Here is a 24,078-nt window from a genome sequence, read left to right as displayed (position 1 = left end):
TAGTTTTAAGAAATATTAGCATTTTGGGGCACCTGGGTGTCTCAGTGGGTTAAGCCTCTGCCTTCGGCTCAGGTCATGATCTCAGGGTCCTGGGATCAAGCCCCACATCAGGCTTTCTGCTCCACAGGGAGCCTGCTTCACCACCCCCCACCCACTCTCTGCCTGCTGCTCTGCCTACTTATGATCTCTCTCTCTGTGTCAAATAAATAAATAAAATCTTTTTAAAAAAAAGAAATATTACTATTTTTATCTCAAGCCCAGCACTTACACTGATTGGTTTTTTTTCTTTGGTTTGGTATTTTATTAAATGGATATTTATTCTCTATTAGGATTTGAGCTCTGTGCCTCTGATTTTACCCACCAATGATGGGAATAAAAAGATTGAATAACTCTACAGTGTGGGTAACTCTTCCCATCTAAGTTTTTATTTGTTTTTAATTTATTTTTATTTTTTAAACATTTTGTTTATTTATTTGTCAGATAGAGAGAGAGCACAAGCTGGGGGAGCAGCAGGTGGAGGGAGAAACAGAGTTAGCACTGAGAAAGGAGCCTGATGTGGGACTTGATCTCAGGACCCTGGTATCATGACTTGAGCTGCAGACAGATGCTTAACCATCTGAGCCACCCAGGTGTCCCCCTCCTAGGTTTTTTAAAAATATTAACTTCCATATAGGATATCTGTCACCTAAACTTGGTGATTTCATTACCATTGCCATTGAATAAAGTTCCGTTACAAGTGATAAGTTACTTCTGAGTTCAATTATACAGTATAATATAGGTGGAAGTAATAAAATCATAGAAGCCTTTGTAGAAAAAAGTTATTAGAAAGAAACCAAAACAAGAAAACAACATTGAAGAAACATTTATTGCACAACTGCCATTTGTGAGTTATTATATAGATACTGTAAAACTCGATCAAAGCATTAGAATTTAATTTAAATTCTAGGTGAGTGAATTAATGACTTTTCCAATCAGTGGTTCCTTTTCCATAACTACTTATGTTTTGGGAAGGGGATGGAAAATAGAAGAATTTCCTGGGAAAGAGTCAAGAATCTGAAAAAGAAATCTAAAAGAAAGTAATGTTAAAGTAATTACAACAAAAACACAAATAAAGACCTAAGGCTATGTTACATGCATGTATTTATTGAGAGGTCCCTATAATTTTTATTTGCCACTTCACTGACCGCACTATTCTACTAGAGATCCAAAATAATTGTAACTCCTGGGTCATGTCCTTAAATAATTATTTTTTACTTGGAGGTCAAAGCTTAAATAAAAGCTAAGTGAATTAAAGATCTGCAAGATAATATGATCACCATCAAATGTCATAGAGTTCAAAGAAGCAAGACTGTTGTGAAATGACATGGTCATAGAGAAATCTCCAAGGGAATTGGTGCTCTAAAAATGTGCATAGTTTATTAACAACTCTCTGAGCACAGATATTTATTGTGCATTGCTTTATATGCTAGACATGATTTATTATGTCCATTTTATGGGTGAGGACATTGAGACATAGAGAAGTAAAGTACCCGGCTCACAGAAAATGAGAGAATTATTTTACTTGGGGCATAAGCAATGAAGAAAGTGTGTAGGGGGATGTTCTTAGTGTGCATAATGTTTGCTTGGTTACTCTCCACCATCTAGAATATGTTGAAAGTAGTGAAACCTAGGGTTTCAGAGATAAAGACTTTGAAAGATAGATAGGAATTAAGAGTTAATGTAGAATTAGTAATTTAGAACAATTAATACAGCCACATGAGTTGGAAGAGTTTGATTTTACTTAGGAAAGTGGATTCTGTGAAGTTTCTACTTTTAAATTGTGACATTGAAGACTGAGGAAAACATAATCATGACAGGAGGGCAACTTACAAGAAATGTACTAATGGAAAATGCAAATAGAAGAATAAAAAATATATGCAAGAAAATGACTTTGAGACAGGAAAGGGGATAGGAACATTGGCTGAACATCTATTAACAGACAAGAATTCTAATTATTGGGATGCCTGGGTGGCTCAGTTGGTTAAGCGGCTGCCTTCGGCTCAGGTCATGATCCCAGCATCCGGGATCAAGTCCCACATAGGGCTCCTTGCTCAGCGGGAAGCCTGCTTCTACCTCTGCCTCTGCCTGCCACTCTGTCTGCCTGTGCTCACTCTCTCTGACAAAAGAAAAAAAAAGTTAAAAGAATTCTAATTATTAATTAAATCATAACTTCTGTAGTTTACACTTCTCACAAGGAGGCTCCATGAAAACTATTAGTATTGCCAATCAATACACCAAAATAACAGGGCTCAGAGAATAACCTGCATGAGTTTGCACAGCTCAGGTATGGGAATGTTGGATTTCATTGAGTCAATTCTCTCTTCCTCAAAAGTTCTTTCCATTTCCCCAGGAATTCCTCCTAAGGAAATGCAAGATATTAAATAATTAAAATCTTAGGAATATCCTGTCATGAGTAGGGAAGCAAAATGTTTTTTTTTTTTTTTAATGTACCCTCAACTAAACAGAAAGTTTACTTTGTAAGAGAGTAGAATTTCTTCCACATTCTCTGCTGCTTAAATTTCATCACATTACCTTCAATTATAATATAATGTGTTATCATTGATTAATTTTCATTTTATGTATTTTTTTCCCTTACTCTGTCTTATTCTTATTTCTATAATGCTGTTTGAATAGTTTCCAGGGTAGACCTGAAGCCATTCTATGTATGAAGTTATGGCTAGAACATCCATTGTAACATTTCTTCTCCTTATGGAAATGCACATTCTCTCTTGTGCAGCAAACTAATTAAAGTCCCTTCCCAACACAATATACAAACGGCACATAAATATTTAACGGCCTGATTTAGCATTTTTATTAGATTCTGTGATACATCAAAGTATATACTGTTTAAAAGCAGTATCTGAATGATATAGTGCTTTCTAAATCCCCATCATGCATGATGTATTTTACCAATAAAATTTAAAGAAAACATTTAGGCTGTACCAAGAAAAAAACTATTCTTCTTTACTAATTCTGTGACTTGAGCTTGAGCATTCACCAATAACTCACTATGCCTTTATTAGTAGTAAGTAGTACTGGACGAGCTATACAAGATGTAAGATTACCCAAGGATTTTCCTTTATAATGTGGCCAGCCCTGCCGCTTATGGATTCCTATAGGCCAGCCTAGAAATATTCAATATTTCTGACATTACCTCTTTAGAATTTCCATCTTGTAATTTGAATTAGCTCTACCTGTTGACCTTCCCATCGCCCATTATCCCTTATTCCCCAATGGTTCCCACATCTAATTCTCTGCCTTTGAGGCTTCAGGTCTTTCAGGTTTTTTTTTTTTTGTTGTTTTGTTTTGTTTTTCAGTCTTTTCAAATACTCTTTGCTGTCACAAACAATGATGGGCCAGTAACATATCAGCAGGTCTCACTACCACTCTAAGCACCTAGACTATGCCATTTCTTGGGTCTACCATACTAATGTCCCTGCTCTTTCAGAAAAATCTTACTTGGGAATACCAGCTCTGTGAGCTATTCTCAGACAGCCTATGTGGTTGAAACCTTTGGCATCTAGTTTACATGTTGTAATTTATATGGAATATTTAACAGTGAGGTTAAACCAAAATAAGTCAATGGGTACTTTTCCTGTCAGTTTCGTCTTTAACCTTCTGGGAGCTCAGTCTGGGGCCCTACCTCTAGACCTCACATAGCTGAGTTGATTATCAGTTATTAAAGTGGTAAGTGATTCTAGTAGTTTGTGCTATTGAAGGTATTGGTGTTCTCAACATTATTCACTTTTGACAAATTTAACATTATACAGGATCCTAATAACAGGTGGAGAAAAACTTAAAAGGTGCTAAAAGGGCAGTGATCCCTGGAGAACTTACCAATAAGATGAAAAATAAACACCTATTTCTAACATTAATCCTCCAAATGTTACTGTTCTGATTACACGTGTTACTGGTTGGAAAGACATCAGAGTAGAGCCATGAGAAGAGGTATTTTCTTAAGTGTTGCAGAAGGAAATCTTTAAGAATCTAAATGCCAAAATCAGTGGAAATCAGGGAAACGGATTTAGTGATGCTACAAGAGTTGTCTTGTAATTTTTTTTTTGATTATGAAAAGGAGATTTTTGTTTCACTCACTCCAACAAGACATTAAATGAGAGTGATGCAAAATATAAATACCATATTTGTATAATTAAACACTTTGGGCAATTTTTAAATTTATAGCTTATGTTCTAAAGCTAAGTACTTACTTCTGTATCATAATCAACTATTAATGAATTTCCCTCCTAAAATTCCTTTGGAACTAGTAAAAAGATAAAATTAAAAAAAAAAAAACTGCTAATCTTCATATCCTTTGCTAACACCATAAGCATAAACATAGCAAAGTATAGTGTTAAGAATATGTCAATCATATTTGAGTCACTTTGATCTCCAAATATACCATTAGGGTTGATTTTATGCAAGGCTCAGATTTCAAATGTGAACAGTTGATCTGAACTAACTCCTGTAATATTAAAATAAAAATATCTACATATTTGAATAGGAAAAAAACTCTTTAAAGTGATATTTGCTTAAACTCACAATGGATAATTTGATTACTAAATAATTGCATATTGTTTCTATATTCATCAGGAAGTAAAATTAAACCCTGACAAATGAGATTCATTATGAAAAAAAGAGCCTTGTTAAAAGGTAGATTTGGTGTTGTTATAGAATGTATAAGTGCTATCAAAAGAATTTAAAGCACATGTGTTACCTCAATGTTTACAATAATCAGAACATATCCCAGATCTGTAAGCATCCTGAAGGTCAGTTACTTCACAGTTGTGTTGCAGTAGGAAAAGTTCTTACATCAGTATTGCACCTTATGAGTGATGATTAATTATTTCCGTTTCCTAACTTCAAACACCCATATCATCAGGACTTTCCAATTATATTATTATATAAAAACCCACAAAACCTTTGTATAGTGTTTGTTTATCCTTTCTAATTATTACTTAGTATAATATGCTTTAACAGCTTTGTAGTCAGACATTTTCTAGTACCAAGAGCGATCTCCATCATTTCCTGGTATTATTCCTTTGATATGTTTCAGCATTTTTATGGGAAAAATGAGATTAACTATACCTATTGCTTAACGTTGCTTTGAGGACTGATTGCAGTCGTGCATTTTATATAATACTTAGCACTGATTGCTCAGGTAAACATGACAGCTTGAGGGTATTTTTACTTCTCTTTCCTTTATAATGCACCCCAACCAAGAACAATGATAGTCCTATCCTCAGAGTATACAGAAAAAATAGCAAAAGAGAATAAAAATAATCAGTGAAATTAGAGAAGGAGGAATGCATAGCTACCAGCTATAAATAAAAATGGTCTTTGAAGGGCACCTGGGTGGCTCAGTTATTAAGCGTCTGCCTTCAGTTCAGGTCATAATCCCCGTCCTGGGATCAAGCTGCGCATTGGGCTCCCTGCTTGGTAGGGAGCCTGCATATCCCTCTCCCACTTCACAAGCTTGTGTTTTCTCTCTTGCTGTCTCTCTCTCCCTCTGTCAAATAAGTAAATGAATCTTTTTTTACAAAAATATTTTATTTATTTATTTGACAGACAGAGATCACAAGTAGGCAGAGGCAGGCAGAGAGACAGGAAGAAGCAGGCTCCCTGCTGAGCATAGAGTCTGATGTGGGGCTGGATCTCAGGACCCTGAGATCATGACCTGAGCCAAAGGCAGAGGCTTAACCCACTGAGCCAACCAGGAGCCCCAAATGAATCTTTTTTTTTAAAAAGGGTCTTTGAAAAACAGAAATTTAGATTGCAAGAAGGATGGAGGAAGCTTGAGAGTTGATCTAGAATTCCTCGGCTCAGAAGCAAGATGTAGATTTCTCTGAAAAATGTCAAGCAATAGAGACAGAGAATTTCCCACATTAACATCAGATGCCAAACCAAAGATCCAGAAAGCTCAGAGAGCTTAACAATACATTCAGAAAAGCTGGCAGAACTAAGTGGTTCAATAGATAAATCCATAATCAGACGTGGTAATGTTAACATCCCTTTCTCAGTGATTGCTTGGACAATGACCTCCCCCCACAAATCAGTAAAAATGAACAACATTGCAACCATGTTTTGGTTTCATGCAGAATGTACGTACCTTCTTTTTACAAATGCAGTGGAATGATAACCAAATAGTTTTGAAGGCCATATTGATATTTCTCAGTAAATTTCAAGACTGTAAGCTTACAGAGTTTGCTATGTCACAATAATTGAAGTAAATTATAAATCTATAATAATGCAATAAACAGAAAAGCCCCAAATGTTTGGAAATTTAAAAAATCCTAGTAAATAAATTATGATACAAAGAAGAAATAATAAGACAAATTAGGAACTATTTAGAAGAGGATAATAATGAAAATAGAATGTATTTACAACTTGTGGAATGAGACTAAGTAGTGAGTGCTTAGAGAGAAATTTAGAACTTTAAGTGCTCACAGTAGAAGAGAAGAAATGTTTAAAACCAATGATCTAAGTTTCTACTTTATGGAGCCATAAAAATTAGCAAATTAAATCTAAACTAAGTAGAAGGAAGAAAATTAATGATAAGAAACTGAAATTAATAGACAACAAATGATAGGGAAAATTAGCAAAGCTAAAAGTTGGATGATAAAATGGTGAAATTGATTAAACCAGTAGGAATAGTGGGGCACCTTGGTAGCTCAGTTGGTTAAAGCCTCTGCCTTTGGCTCAGGTCATGATCCCAGGGTCCTGGGATGGAGTCCTGTTTCCCCCTCTTTGCCTGCCTCTCTTCCTACTTGTGATCTCTGTCAAATAAATAAATAAAATCTTAAAAAAAAAAAAACAGTAGGAATAGTGATAATAAAGTAAAAATAAAAACTATACAGCCAGCATGTAAGGGACTTGGTTGTTGTCACTCCATCATAACAACAAGTAAAAAGATGAACTAACTGAAAAGAAATAAACTCTCTTTTTAGGTCTGTCAGAGAAATGAGGTCGCAGCACACTACTGTACCCAAAATTGGAAAGATGGACAGGAGGATGCAGAGAATCACAATTTACCAGAGCAGAAACTTCCACAGGAATTGGTACTAGGTCTGTCATACCTGGGTTTCCACAAAAACAAAAAAACTATAAGACATTCTAAGAAACAAAGGAACAAAACAGACTGCAGCATGAAGCATTTAAGTAGCATCAAAACCAGAGTCAGATATGGCAAGGATGTTGGGATTAGCAAACAAAGATTTTTTTTTTTTTTAACTAGGTTGATATGCTAAAGACTTCAATGGAAAAAGCAGACAATAGCACGCAAGAATAGATGGATAATGTAAGCAGAGAGATGGAAATTACAAACAGATGGAATCAGAATAAAATACTAGAAAACAAAACGCTATAACAGAAATGAAGAATGCTTTTGTTGGGCTTATCAGTAGATTAGGCATGACAAGGGAAAAGATCTCTGAGCTTGAAGGTATATATGGCAGTAGAAATTCCTAAAACTGAAAAAACCCAGAGACAGGCAGATATTCACAAGATATCCAAGGACTGTAGGATTGCTTCAGAAGGTAAAACACATACAATTGGAATAGCAGAAGAAAGAATGGAATAGAAGCAGTATTTCAAACAATAATGAAGACAATTCCCCACATTAATATCAGACAGCAAAACAAAGATCTGGATAAATGCCCGTATAATTACATGTAAGTATGCCATATCCAAACTTCAGAAAATCAAATGTAAAGAAAATGTCTTGAAGAAGGTAGGGGGAGAGGAAACAACTTTCTTATAGAGAAGCAAAGGTAAGAATTACCTGACTTCTCCTCAGAAACCCTTCAAAGAAAGAGAGAATAGAAATATTAAAAGTGTTGAAAGAAAACAAAGAAATGAAACACCACACTAGAATTCTTTGTCCTGGTAAATTATCTTTCAAAAGTGAAGGAAACATGATCTCCTCAGACAAAGAAGAATTAGGGGAATTTATTGCCAATAAACCTGCCTTGACAGAAATGTTAAAATGTCTTTAGAGAGAAGAAAAAGAATATAGGTCAGCAGCTCAGAACTACATATTAAAAAATAAATAAATAAATAAAGGAAGACCACCAAAGAAGAAATAAGTGAAGGCAAAGTAAAAACGTTTTTTCTTATTAATCAATCTAACAAATAACAGTTTATTCAAAAACAATAGCAAAAAATAATAGCAAGTGCCTGGGTGACTCAGATGGTCAAGACTCTGCCTTCGGCTCAGGTCATGATCCCAGCACCCTGGATCAAGTCCCAGATGGGGCCCCCTGCTCAGCGAGGAGCCTGCTTCTCCCTCTCCCTCTGCTGCTCCCCCTGCTTGTGCTCGTTCTCTCTGTCAAATAAATAAATATTTAAAAACAATGAGAGCAAAAGTATATTCTGTTATGTATGCTCATTATATAGCTTATATATATGCTTATGTGTAAGTGAGAGGAACGGCAGGATGAAGGGAAGAAGGAGGAAGGAAGTAGGATTGTTTTGTAATTACTAAGGTATCCACAGTCTTCTTGAGATGATATCATGATATTTGAAAGTGGACTTGTTAGTTGTCATTAGTTGTGAATATATATTGCAAACTCTAAGGCCATCAATTAAAAAAAAATGTTTTAAAAAAGTTAAAAAAAGAGACAAGACCATAACTAATATGCTAACAAAGTAGAGAAAATGGAACCATATAAAATATTCAGTTAAAATATAAAAAGGTAGAAACAAGTGGAAGACAAAAAATAAGAACAAGGAACAAGGCCAGGAAACAAATGATAATTAACATGGTAGATATTAATCCAACTAAATCAATTATCACTTTGAGTGTCAATGGTCTGTATGCACCAATTAAAAGACAGAAGTTGTTGGAGTATATTTAAAAAAATCCCAGTATATATTGCCAAGACACGGTATGCAGTGCACAATGCATACACACACACATACATATACACACACAAGTGCACACACACACACACACACACACACAAAGAGGCAACACCTGAGAGAGAAAACATGATCCCTCCGAAGGTCCTGTGTAGCTCCATTTTGCAACGAAGCTAGTTGCTAGTTGTACGTTAAAGAAAGGGAAAGAAGCTCTCATTTATTTGATCAAAAACTTCTGTGACCTGTTTTGCTATGCCTTCTGCCTCAAAACAACATGTCCACTGCTTTTTGGGTCTTCAGGTCAGGGAGTCTTGAAGCACTGGCCCAAAGTGATGAAATGATCGGGTGGTCTCTGGCCTCCTCCTTTTCTCATTTCAGTTCACAAGTTGCTTTCTCATTTCATAGGTGATTAGGTCACAGAAAATACCTCAGTCTCAAGGGTTACCTCCGTGTCATTCTTTGGTATTGATCTATTTCATACCATGGTGTCTAGAAACCACTAGATTTCATCTTTGTAAGCAGTTCTAGATCTTGACACTTCAGGGATATCCAACTTTTTGCTTCTCAGCTTAAGAATTCTGGATCAACTTTCAAGTTCCCCCCTTCTTCTTTTGGTACACATTTCTCTGTTTTTCTGTATCTAACTTCCCATTTCTATAATTTGTCATAGTAAAAATGTTATAAAAGAGAAAATATGCAGTATACAACTTTTTGAAGTTGGCTTTTTCTATTCAACACAATGTCATTAAGATCCATCCAATTTGTTGCATATTAATAGTTTGATCTTTTTCTTTTATTGCTAATACTTCACTGTATGGATACAACACAGCTTACATAAACACGTTCCTGTTAAAGGACATTTGGATTGTTTCCAGTTTGGTCTAATAAAAATAAAACTTATATGAACAGTCATGTTCAGGTTTTTGTGTGAATTAAAGTATCAATTTCTCTAGGGCAGATGAAACAAGAGTGAAGTTGCGGAGACTTAGAGTGTTTGTTTAGCTTTTTTTTTTTTAATTTATTTTTTATTTATTTTCAGCATAACAATATTCATTATTTTTGCACCACACCCAGTGCTCCATGCAATCCGTGCCCTCTATAATACCCACCACCTGGTTTTCCAAAATTGTAAGCCAGACTTCCAGAGTGGTTGTACCGTCTTACATTCACCCCAGCAATGTGTTCTCACTACCATTTAGTATTAGTAGTTGTATTTTTATTTTCATATTTGGATAGGTCTATAGTGATATCTTATTTTGTGTGTAAGTGTGTTTGTGTTTAGAGATGGTGTGAGAGGCGTAGAGGGAGAGAAAATTTTAAGCAGACTCCAAGCTCAGCAGCATGGAACCTGAAGCCAGCCTTAATTTCATGACCCTGAGATCATGATCTGAACTGAAACTAAGAGTTGGATGCTTAACTGAGCCACCCAGAGACCCCCTCATTGTGGTTTTAATTTGAATTTTCCTAATAGCTAAAAATGTTAAGCATATTTTTCAAGTATTTATTTGCCATTTTTGTATTTTTGTGGTTAGGTATCTAACAAATCATTAGCTCATTTCTAAATGATTTTTTTAAATTTTATTTGCTTTCTTACTGTTGACTGTAAAGAGTTTTTAATGTAGTCTGAAAACAAGTCTTTTGTTGGTAACATGATTTTAAAATTGTCATTTCATGATGAGCAGCTTGATTCTACATCTTTCTAACAGCCTTTCAGATAGGGAAGGTTTTTAATTATTACGAAGTTCAACTTGTCAGTTTTTTTATGGGCCATGCTTTTAGTGTTACTTCTAAGTCTTAGCCTCACCAAGGTCAGTTATATTTCTTTTATAATCTCTTCTAAAGATTCTGTAGATTTTAATTTTACATTGAGATCTTTTTTTTTAAAAGGATTATTTATTTATTTACTTATTTAACAGAGAGAGAGACACACACACAGTGAGAGATGGAATATAAGCAGCGACAGTGGGAGAGGGAGAAGCAGGCTTCCTGCTGAGCAGGGAGCCCGATGTAAGGCTCAGTCCCAGGACCCTGGGTTCATGACCTGAGCTGAAGGTAGATGCTTAACGACTGAGCCACCCTGGTGCCCTGCTATTTTTAATAAAAGTATGTATAAATTACAAGATTTACATTGAATTTTATGTTGGGGTATTGATGTTTGTTTTTTCCCACACTATTGATTGAAAAGATTCTCTCCTAAATTTTATCTTTATCTTGGTTTTCATCATTTTGACAATGATGTGACTAAATATTGTCTCTCTTGTATTGATCCTATTCAGTGTTTCCTGAGTTTTTAATTTATGGTTTTCATCAAGTTTTAGAAATTTAGGGCCTCTGTTTCTTTTAAATTTTTGTCTGCCTCATTAATTCTTTTCTCTCCTGTGAATTCAGTTACAAATATAAATTATTTGATATTGTCCTGGCAGTGTAGGAGGCTCTATTAATTTTTCTTCATTTATTTCTTCAATTGTTTTGTACTTAAATAATTTTCATTGTTGTATCTTCAATTTAACTTATACCTTCTTGTGTTTTATCTGTTCTATTGCCTTGACACCTTTGCAGGTTTGTTTTTTATTTGGGTTTTTGTTTGTTTGTTTGTTTTTTTAAGTTTTCTGTATTGTCTTGTAGCTTTCAGTATAATAAACTATGTTAGTCTTCTTGGTTTGTTTTTGTTTTTTGTTTTCAGATTTTATTTATTTATTTAACAGAGATCCAAGTAGGCAAAGAGGCAGGCAGAAAGAGAAGGGAAAGCAGGCTCACTGCTGAACAGAGAGCCTGATGTGGGGCTCGATCCTAGGACCCTGAGATCATGACCTGAGCCAAAGGGAGAGGCTTTAACCTACTGAGCCACCCAGGCACCCCTATTCTTTTGACTTATTTTTCTTGCTGATATTTATCACCCATGTACTCACTACCACTGTGCTTTTCTTTATGTATTGCAGTTTATTTATGTTAGCTCTTTCAAAAGGATTTTTTCTGCAAATTCCAACATCTAGATCATCTTTATGTCATTTGTTTTGACTGTTTTGTTCTCTTCATTAAGGGGGATATTGTCTTCTTCAGCTATATATTACCTGGAACTATACAGTGGACATGATAGATAGAATGTTTTAGAGAATCTGGATTCTCTCACCTTCTGTCGGACACTGTTGATTTTTGTTCTTATTAGTTAATTTGGCTATACTCAGAACTCCAAAATCTGTCTTTTTCTGCCATGAGTAGCAGCTGAAATCTCTGTTCAGTGCTTTCATTTTTTTAGCTGTTGTTTTTATTGATTCTTTGGCATTTCCCCAGTGTGAGTATGATTCAGGTAGTATGCAAGGATTTGAGAAATATTTGTATTTTGGTTTTGCACTTCTACATCTGTGGACTACTATTTTCCAGTTGGTCTGGCAGCTCCAAACTTTATTCTCTTAGTCCTCAATCCAGTAATGTTGTGATTTCTCTGTTTGAGTTTTATATATTCATAACGATGTGGACTTTCCTTAGGTAAAAAGCATATAATCAAATTATTAGCTAATGTAGTCCTTTTTTTTTCTAGGTGTGGCAAACTTTCTGTCTTTTCCTTCTTCTCCCCCGCCCCATATTCCTGTACCTTCAAATAATTCTTTTCTATGTATGTATGTGTGTGTGTGAGTATGTAATTCAAATTTGGCACAGAGTTTATGAATGTTTTATGAAAGATTATTAATCTCCTACAGGATATTCTGACATTTCTTGAAGCAGGATAGGATTTCAAGGACTTTGGATTGTAATGCAAGGAAGATGGGAAATCTTGGAGGGTTTTAAGGAGAAATATGATGTTATTGAAATTAACATTTATGAACTGCATTCTGTGTGTTAATGTGTGGATTTTTTTTATTATAAAATTAGTTAGAGGGGCACCTGGGTGGCTCAGTCATTAAGCATCTGCCTTCAAAAACTCAGGTCATGATCCTAGGGTCCTGGGATTGGGCCTGCATGAGCCTCCCTGCTCGGCGGGAGGCCAGCTCCTCCCTCTCCCACTCCCCCTGCTTGTGTGCCCTCTCTGGCTGTCTCTCTCCCTGTCAAATAAATAAATAAATATTAAAAAAAAAAAGATTAGAGAAGTTCAGTTATAAAAACTTGGGATAGTAGTGACTTGGCTATACCTTAAAATGGTGGATAAGGGTAAAAGTAAGTTCTATCATTTGCTGTTATCACTTTGGGTATGCTATTTTATCAATCAACTGTAAATAAGGTAATGTTTACATAAAGCCATTAATTTTTGGTGGCAATGAAATAAAATATTAAATGCAATATGTTGGTCATTACCCAATACAATAAAGCTCTACAGCATTTAATAATTTGCTCTGTGTGTATTACATGCCAAATACTGCATGTTGTGTGCAGAATTATCCCTCTGTTCATCAATCTAATCATGTATATGCACATTAATCAGATATCAAATAAATACATAAAAATTATAATGACATCAATAGTTATTTATGATGACACAGGATTGTATAAGATGGCTTGACCAAGTGGTGAGAATAATATATAAAAATATAAAATTGATCCTATTTTACCTATAATAATTCAAAAGTATGCAACTGGCGGACCTCCAACTCAGTATAATAAGAAGAGTGGTATTTCTTCAGAAGTGAGAAGTGAAATGAGATTGAAATAAAAATAGAAGTTGCCAAGGTTAACAATGTAGGTAAGATTGCTTCAGAAGGAGGAAACAGCATGTGAAATGGCCCAGAGCAGGTGAGGAAATGGAAGAAAACGACTGTGGTTAGAGTATGGGGATCATCCCACCACACATGGTGTGGACCATAGGCAGGAGTCAGGTTATACAGGGGTCTTGCATGCCATGAAATGATTTGGTTTTCATCTTTGAACCAACCAAACAAATAAACCCAGCTCTTGTATGAGTTTTAGGTAGAAAGCTCAGTCTTCAGTGTGGAGAGAGACAAAATTAGATGAAGCAAGTCTCAGTAAGGGTAGAATGATGACGTGGATGCAGATAAAATGATGGTGGTGGCACCACTGCTGTCTGTGGTTTTGTTTCCTAGCGAGAGATTTGGAGAGAGGGAAGAATAGTAGGGAGAGGTTTGTCTAATTTTGGGGGGGGAGGCATAACTTCTTTACATCTGATACTCTATGGCACAAGAAAAAAACTGACGAAGAAACAAGTAAAATTAGTCCATTTCATACTTCATTAGCACCAACAAGAGAAGGAGGTGCTGGGTCTTCCTGAGCATTTACTGATCCTTTCAGGTAAGCAAGAGTTGCTTAAAACTAATTATTAGGGTTTCAGTGGTGTTTGAAATGTCTCAAATACTTTAAAGGTACCTGGAATCCAATTTTATTTTAACATAACATTATCTTGGTGATGGCTTTATCATAACATAAAGGAGATTAGATAGAATTTTTCACTTCCCTCTGTCAGATTGAAGTTCTGTGTATCATTAAAGAGACAGAGCAATTGTACAAGAGATAATCATCGTATCAGTCCCCAGATACATCTGGAAAACTATTAAGAACCAAAGAGGAAGCTAATGAAAAGATCCCCTGTGGTTACAGAAATTACATGCTTTGGTCTTTTCCTTCAGATATTTTCTTTGTTAGATTCTTCTGCAAAACCTGGCAAAAGCATATTTATTAAAGTGCCTCTATTTCCCTAATTTGCTTTATCTCTGGGAAACCAAGAATAGAATGGTCCAAAGAAACACATAATTGTATTGTTTCCTTATAAGTGTTCATATGAAAAAAAGGATTACTTGACTGGCTTTCTAATCCCTTCTATTTTCACACACAGAGACACACACACATACATGATACTCATAAATAATATGATGTCAAGATCTTGTGAATGCAGCATTTTCTATAACATGTATGCTTCTATGTATATATAAAGTGTTTGATTTATCATATCAATATTGCCTTTTTTGGACCATTTATATGGAAGTTGATCAATGGTTCCTGACCCATGCCCAGTCTATCTAAATGAAAAAAGTGACATTGTCCTCTAGAAGACTACATAGCACAACTAGAGTAATCAATAGAGCAATACCTTGTCTCTGCACAAAAGTCTTAATCTGTTCCAACTATATAAAAGTCCATTAATGCTATCCCATTGAAAATGCTAAAAGGACTGTTGGGAACCAAAGAAAACCGAATTAACAGTGTTCGATATGTGGACTTACATTTTCAATCCCCAGGAGAATAATATATAAAATTGTATATTTTACAATATATAAAATATTATATATTTTATATATATGTATATGTATTTATATTATATATCCCCCCCAGTACTTGGGGAAGTATGGTCAAAATGGGTATCTTGGGTAGAGAAGCTATCTGCTTTTGTCACTGGTACCATCAACTGATAAATATGTGAAATATGTGTGTGTGAACATGTTGCATTTAGATCACTAAGACATTCACATATATGTTTTACAGTAAAAGGAAAGTTAAAGTACTTTTAGGACTTCTCCTTCAGAGTATCCTAATGAAGCTTGCTGTGGAGACTCTCACTCACAGTTCACAAGGGAAAGAGAGTAGGACTGATGGCTGACAGTTTTGAGTTCAAATTCCAACACTTCTCTACTTCTGAGTTGTGTGATGTGGGGTGTATTACTTAACTTTTATGAACTTTGGTACCACTAATATAAAAGGAAGATAATATTTCTCACTGAGGAGACATTATAGATTGGGTTTAAGAGCTCATACTCAGAAGTAAAATTTTGGTTTTATCACTTACAAGATCTAAATGTCTGGTAAGACTTTAAACTCAGCATCTTTTCCTCATCTTTAAATTGCATTATCATTCAGAAATATTGTAAATACTTAGCATATGTTTTTTTTTTTAAATAATAGAGCCTGGAAGGCAAGTTGCTTAAAAACTATTCATTGTTTTACTCTTATGACATGATGTTCATGTAAAAAATGAAATATTGTTGTAATGTGTCAAGCATAGTGTGTAGGACATAGTAAAAATGCAACAATCGTATTTCATCTCACTTCTGTTTTCCTACTAAGAAATGTCAAGGTAGACTCTTCAATGTGTCATTTCGAGGAGAAATGACCAGACAATGTGTCATTGTCTGCCTATTACTCTTTTCAATAGCCGCACTACCCCTAGGAAATCTTTCTACCAAAAGTCATAACTATAGCCTTTCTCCAAGTGCCATGAATGAACTTCCTCACCCCTTAATTAATCTGACTATTCTAGCCCTGTAAAGTAGAATTAAAAACTCAATTTCCATGGGGGACTATTCTTAGCAGAAACCTGTTGACACCATGCATCACATTAAGCCATTGATCCCAAGTATGAACTCATCTTACCTAGCAGAGTAAAATATATTTCATAAACACATTCATGGAAATTTAAATTTTCTGTCTTTTATTTGTATAAAAAAACTGTGCTCATTTCTTTCTACAAAGGAGAAAATATATATAGACCTCTTATTAATACACATTTTTTTATTGGAATGATTCTCCAAATTTCCTTTAAATCTTATCCATGTATGAGTAAATAGAAGCTCAAACAGGTAAATTTGCTTAACAGATACCATCACAGAAGATGTTAATCTCTAGAAAACACCTCCTCTAAACTTTATTACTTTATATTTAGTATTAAGTAATTAAAAAAAACATAAAATAAATAGCAAGCCACATTAATAATCTACTGAAATTAGCATATTTCTTAATCTTGTTTAAAATCTAAAAATGCTGCAGCAACCAATAAACAGCTACTATTTTTAAGGTAAATGTCACTGGATTACCAGAAATTGTATCAACTGAGGCACTATCTTGCCATCTGCTCCTGAAAAGCCACGTAGACTTTAGATTTGGGAAATAGTTCATCATCCCAGTAGCTTCAGGGACATCAGTAAAAATTTCTGTAGATAACAGATTATCTGTCAGGAAATTCCATGTGTTAACTATTTTTCTCTATCACATTTTCAGAACTAATTAAATATTTAAGCTAATCAGATGTTGGGAATTTTTTATGTGATTTGTGAAAAATATATTACAACATTAACTTAGGGGTTTCACAACTTCCTATTGTTCACTGTCTGAAGATGATGTCTGTGTTTCCAAAGGATGTTATTAAAAGTAGTTGAAAAGTACATATGGCAGATCATTAATTTGAGCCATTTTGCACATTTTCTTCATTTCTGCAGCATCTGGAAAACTTAATGGAAGCTGAACATGACAAGGCAAGAATAAATGTAAGCCACTAGAGGAGTACAATAATTTTCTTCTTTGAAAGCAATTTAGGTATAAACCCTTAATAATTGTACAGAAACAGAGGTCCGTGCCCCTGGCATAGGGGATTGCCATAGGTTTGAGTTTCCCATCACTGGATTAAATGTTCTGCATTAAATATCAGTAATGTTCCATGAAGGTGGGGTAGAGAGAATTCGAAGATCTGGGAGAAAAATCAGATATCAGCTTGCTACATGTGACCTTGGAAATGTCACTTTTCCTTTCAGACAGTTAGTTCTATCCTCAGTAGAAAAAGAAGCCTTAGATATATCTGATTCTCAGTGTTAATTTACCAGCAACCCTCCTATTCAAAGCCTTTCTCACATGCTCATCACAACCTATTTATACTTGAATGCTGAAATTCTTGTGCCAAAAGGTTTCTTGCTACTCTATCAAATAAGGTACTGTAGCGGAATTCAAGGGAATGAAAATGACAACAATGCACTTTAATTATCTGCTCTAATTAATGCAGAACTATGTCATGCAAAATCATGTTACACACAACACCTCATCAATGGATTATAAGCAACTCATCTGTCACAACAAGGCTGTTGAGAACTACAGAGCTGGTTAATTTCACGTGTAGTTCTAATGATGTTAAAAATTCTCTCCTGTTTCTCTTTCTCTCTCTCTCTCTCAGACAACACACACACACACACACACACACACACACACACACACTCTCTGACTTTCACATATTTACATTAGTTTAAATACCGTTCATTGCTACAAGTTTCTCTTTAATTATTTGTAAGAACTTTCAAGCTGCTTAGAGTCTGAGTATCTGTTTTCTAGTTAGTTCAGTCATGCCTGTTAGATGTCAATTTTTAACACCTGGATAGAGTAGATTATGCAAGAGAACAGCAGGATATAGTCCAACAGTGGTCAGAACTAGTGTCAGTAAGTTAGGACTAGGTGGAAGGAAACATAACAGAAAAGCGGTATTCCAGAGGTAATCTCCTAAGTGTAGAAAGCCCAATATTGGTCTGTCAATAAGAAGGATCCAGTCTGATGGAGTTACTGAGATCTTTAAGGGGGAAAAAAATGAGGAAGTAAAAAGACAGGACGGGACTTAGTGTTAACAGGAACTCGTAATAAGTCTATAGTCCGGATGCTGTAAGAGGCATGCTGTGCCAAAGACACCAGGGACACAGGAGAATTTCACGCTGAGTTTTTGAGAATTGGGCTAGATCTACTTAAAACTCTGCTAAGTAAGTTCACAAGGGAGAAAAGAGCTAAAGCCCTTGAAGGGGTAAAAGGGCATAAAGTAAAGTGTTTCTTCTCCCTCTCTTGTATCAAACTTTACTTGCCTCTTTGCCCTTATGTCCTTGGTCTCTTCCTATCTGCCATTCAAAGATATAATAAACTAACTTGTAAAATGATCAGTAGATATTTGCTTAAGAAATATATTATTCACTTCTCATTTTTTATATGCATCACTTGTTTTTAAAATGCTTTATATTCACTCTTACAACCACAAAAAATGAGAACAAATTTTTAAAATACAAACAAGAGATAAAAGTAGAAATAAAAAAACCCAAATCATCCCAAGAATATGACTGTTTTGTTTTGTTCCCATCTAGTAATTCAGGCATGTTTATATAGTTGTGAACATTTGGTGTAAAAATTTTTATTTCCTGATTTCTCTCTAAAATTCAAGTATTTTCTTGTTGGCTCATATAATTCATTATATTGTATGATTGGCTTATATTCATTCAATTAGTGGTGCCTCATTTGTTTAACCACTAACTTATTGTCAAATAATTTATTGTTTTCAAACCTTTTACTTTTAAAAATAATAATTAAAAAGAATATGTTTATGCGTTGAGGTGTTTACTTTTTCTGTTTAATACATTTCCATTATATAAAATAAAATAAACCAAGAGGTATGAAATGGTCTTTGGAAATATTCTTTTTTTAGACATATTCTGATTTGTATGATTTTATTACCAACATATAAAATCTTTCTAATTTTATTTATTGACAGAAAATTTATAAACTCCCAATTTATTCCCAGAGGATTTGGATAGATCTTAAATGATATCTTAGGCCATAAACTGTTTTCAAATAAAAATGATGCATTCCAGTTATCTTAAAAAATTAAACCACAAAGTGAGATTATAAAAGAAGTGTAAACACAATTTCTACAACTTTCATCATCTAGAAATAATAGTGTTGAAAAGACCTAAGCAAATATTTTTCTGTGTGGATGTAAAAATGGGAGAAGGGATAGAAAGACGATTGATAGTTTTTATACAGATTTATATATATGCATATGTGTTTAAAATGATTTTGTTGGGCGCCTGGGTGCTCAGTGGGTTCTGCCTTCAGCTCAGGTCATGATCTCAAGGTTCTGGGATGAGCCCCGCATCAGGCTCTCTGCTCAGCAGGGAGCCTGCTTCCTCTTCTCTCTCTGCCTGCCTCTCTGCCTACTTGTGATCTCTCTGTCAAATAAATAAATAAAATCTTAAAAAAATTAAAAAAAATAAAATGATTTTGTTAGGTACACCATGTCATCTAAAGTAATTGTATTTGATTTTAGCAAAAGAAGACAAAAAGGAAAGGGTATAAAGAACTGAAGCATATTTTCTTCATATCAGGTAATCATCTGGTAAAATAGGCTTCTAAAATAAAACCAAAAATAACACCAGCAAAATATTGCAGAAGTAAGTTAATATAGTTATCATTTATTATTTTGAGTCTCAGCTATTAAAAGTAAGAAATTTAGCTTATACTGTAATTCCTCTTATCAGCCTTCTCCATCTCTTGATTGTTAATTTGCCAATGTTTACATCCCTTATTCTTTGTACTAGAGTTCTCCTATAGAAGCTGAGTAGAATAGAACATTTTCCCATGGCATAAATTAGCAGAAAGAATGTAGAAGAATACTTTCAGGTGGATGAGCATGCCTATCTATCTCTAGATGCAGAGTTTCTATCTGCATCAAATCTGGTATTAACTGTAAGTAAGACAATACGGACACAGAAATACTTGATTTATATGTGAGTTGCAATGTGTTCGTGGGAGAAAACGAAAAGAAAAACAGTTATGTATCTTGCTCAAAAATTTATTGATTCCAGGGCTCCATGTTTAAGTTGTTCATAGTTCATGTCCTTGGGACATTAGCAGCTACACAAACACCTCACTACATCCACCCCAGTTCCTCTCTTGAGGACAACCTCTCTTGAGTCTATTTATTTTTAGTCATGGCTATTTGGTTAATTATGATATATTTAAATTTTCATCTGCTTACTGAAACCTTGTTCAATTTTTTTACCTCTCACTGTTTGCTTTGGATAGTTTCCTTTATTATGTCTTTAAATCTATTAACTTTACTTCTACAGATCTAATCTTCTATTAATCTCATACAGTGTATTTTTAATTTTATGTAATATACTTTCCATTTCTAGAGGTCCCATTTAGATTGCTGTCATACTTTCTTTTATCTATTTTGATATGTGGGAAATATTTATCATAAGTATTTTAATAACGTGGTCTGCATCTTTCTTTGTCCTTAGTCATTTTTGGATCTGTTTCTATTGACTGTCATTTCTCCCAATTATCAATTATATTTTCTTACTTCTTAGAGTTGTTTTCAGGATTTTGTTGTATATCTTTAAATATTACTGGTCTTTTTTTTTTTTATAAATTTGCTTAATATTATTTGGATTCACTTTAATCCTTTTAAATCTAACCTTTCAATTTAGTTAGGATAGCCCAATGCAGCTGTGACTTTACCATGAGAATACTACTCTTCTGAGGACTGTGTGCTTTGCTCCCTGCATTCAGGGGTCTTTCTCTTCTGGCTAGTTGAAGTGTGTGTGTGTGTGATGCAGCTCTGACCTAAAGAGGGACTTAATGTGTGAATTTTTCTGTTTATTCATCTGTGGTATTTCTTTTCTTAGTCTTGAGTACCTCATATGCATGTGCAGGAAAATTCTCAACTTAGAATTTCCCACTGTGTACATCTCTGGAATAAGCTGGGAAGTTCCTCTATAGTATTTGCTACTCAACTTTGAGCTATCTTGCTCTCTAAATTCTACACTCCATCTCTTCTACTCAGCAAGACCACTAGGATGGTTGGCTTCTCTTCCCTTGCTGAAGCCTAGAAACTCATTTTAGTCACTGAATTGGAGCTATTATAGGTCTCACTTTTCTTGTTATCGTCTGCTCATAGTGATTATAATCCTGGGCTGCCTGTTGACCAATATCTGAATAATTTTCTTCCCAGGTGTTTTATAGATGTATGTTGAAGCTTATCATTCCTCCCTTATCTTAGCATAAGCAGACCTCTTATGAAGAGAACATTAAATGTTAGGAGTAATATTGTGTATTTGTATACCCCATTCACTAAATTGCATTCTCCTTTTATTCTGTAGTGTGTGACTCAGTTTCCATTTAAAATAGTGTTCTCATTTAACAGCTTACTCCCATCCCTAGTTCTCATATATTTAATCCAAATATTATTAAATGGATATTTCAAGGTGCTTTAACTAACTTTTAGGGGAATTTGTTTCTAACCAAGATCTTGGGATGTCTGCTTTTCATTTGTCTTTAGTCCTATCTTCCCTTCCATCTTTATACATTTTTGTTATAAGTTTTACATTTAGGAGAATTTGTTGAAATAATTTTGGTTGCTGTTTTACAGTTGTAGCCATTTATCTGTTTCTCAGATGGTAGATTTACTTATACATATTTTCTAACTTAGCTTCTAAAGAGAAGAGGAAAATGTCAGGGTATTTTAAATGGCAGTGGAACAAGTACATAGAATTTCATCTATAAAGGAAATGTTTTTGGAGGAATACATCCATTTCTATATGTCCATTCTGTTTTAATGAGTATGCATATGTTGTGTTATTAATGTATATTCACAAATATTCTCCCGTTTATAGATTACTTACTGCATATGTTTTTCCTCAAGTAGTAGGGCCCTGTTTAATTCCTCAAAATACCTCCTTTTGTATTTTCAATTTACTAGAGCCAATTTGCAACAGAAAACCACAACCTTCTTTCAAAGAAGGTAGATATCAGTAGAAAAGTTGAAACTGATATATCTGTTCTGAAGTGCCTACCTCATGTATGATAGGTATATACTATAGACAGGAAAGTGTACTTGGAACGCTTATAAGAATTACTTTCTTCAAAAGAGCATCTGGCCTAACAAAGAAAAAGTGAAACTCTGCTAACACCAATCAAACCATTGAGAGAGGAACTCTACCAGGAAAATGCACAGCCTCAGAGTCCACATCGAAAAGTTAGCATACATTATTTCTAAATGGATTTTTTAAAAATCTGTCCTCTGGTTTAGTGTTTGTATTGCTCTGTATAATTAAAAGGTTTCCTCATGTGTAGATTTTCAATTTCATTACTTGTGGGCTTAATAGATGGCAGGTTTGGTAAGGAAATATATGGCTCATAATGTTTCAGAATGATCTATTGCAGACAGTTTTATAGAAAACAGATACCTCCAGTGTAATATGCAATTCTAATTATCTTAGAATCATGTGATATACACAGCACAGCACATTTCAAATTTTAAGATACTTTTTTTCTATTCTCATTACATTTAGGCCACTGTTGTAATCCATTTTATGTCTGTGTTTTAATTTTATGTGCCCTCTCAGAATGTACTTAATATCTCAGAGTGTTTTGCCATAAACTCTAAGAAAGGCATCCTTTCATTACCACAAATGAATTACTTTTTTAAAAAATTGTATTCCCTATATATTTCATTAAGTCCCTCTTTAGGTCAGAGCTGCATCACACACACACACACACACACACACACACACACACACCCCTAAGAAAGGATACATATGCAAAAGAGTTGCTTGGGTATATCAGAGAGGAATACACTACAAATACAAATTAGTAATGTATGTATGAAACTGCCTTGGCTGTGGATAGACACGATTGGATGGTAGATACACACAACAATGAATTAATCTGAAAATTGTTATGCCAGCTGAAATACAGAAGAAAAAAAAAAAGACCTGCATTCTATATGATTCTATGTAGGTAAAAATACAGGAACTGTAACCTGTAGTGACCAAAAAAACAAAACAAAACAAAAACAGTGACTACCAATGGGCATGCAGAAACTTTTGGGAATTACAGATATGTTTATTATCTTGATTGTGATGATTTCATAGATACATACATGGGCTGAAGTTATCAGATTATAACCTTGAAATTTGTACTTTTTAATGTATATCATTTATGTCTCAATAAAGTTATTAATATAATCATCTGTTAAACTACAAAGAAAAAATCAAGTGAAAAGGTAGGAATAGAAATAGCTTGAACTTGATAGTTAGATGACTCTGAAACCCTTAATTCACATCTAATTTATTGTAAGAACCAGAGCAAGTCACTTGTCTATGTGACTATTGTGGTTTCTTAAGACTTTTTAAGTATACTGACCTGTAGAGTGCTTTATCTTGCAAATGAGGAGAGTAGAGCTTATAAGGGAGCTAATAGCTGAAATCATTTTTATCCTTTCAAATAATATATTTTTTTTTTTTTTTTAATTTTTTATTTTTTATAAACATATATTTTTATCCCCAGGGGTACAGGTCTGTGAATCACCAGGTTTACACACTTCACAGCACTCACCAAATCACATACCCTCCCCAATGTCCATAATCCCACCCCCTTCTCCCAAACCCCCTCCCCCCGGCAACCCTCATTAAATGTCTTTATTAACTATTAGGTATGACTGTGTCAAAAATTAAATAGGAATCACAGTTCATGGTATTTCTAATTTTTCTATGTCCTCTCCAACACTTGGTTGGTGAGTCTTTTTCATTTTAGCCATCCTAATAGATAAGCAGTATTAACACATTTTACTTGTAATTTGTATTTGTAATGACTAATGATGGTAATTATCTTTCTGTGGGCTTATTTGTCCTTATACCTGTTACATCACTTACCAAGATATATCAT

This window comes from Mustela putorius, unplaced genomic scaffold (genome assembly GCF_011764305.1).
Source record: "Mustela putorius furo isolate JIRA1106 unplaced genomic scaffold, ASM1176430v1.1 tig00000174_pilon_pilon_pilon, whole genome shotgun sequence".
Taxonomy (NCBI): domain Eukaryota; kingdom Metazoa; phylum Chordata; class Mammalia; order Carnivora; family Mustelidae; genus Mustela; species Mustela putorius.
The sequence above is the reverse complement of the archived record's forward strand: the minus strand, read 5'-3'. Positions refer to the sequence as shown.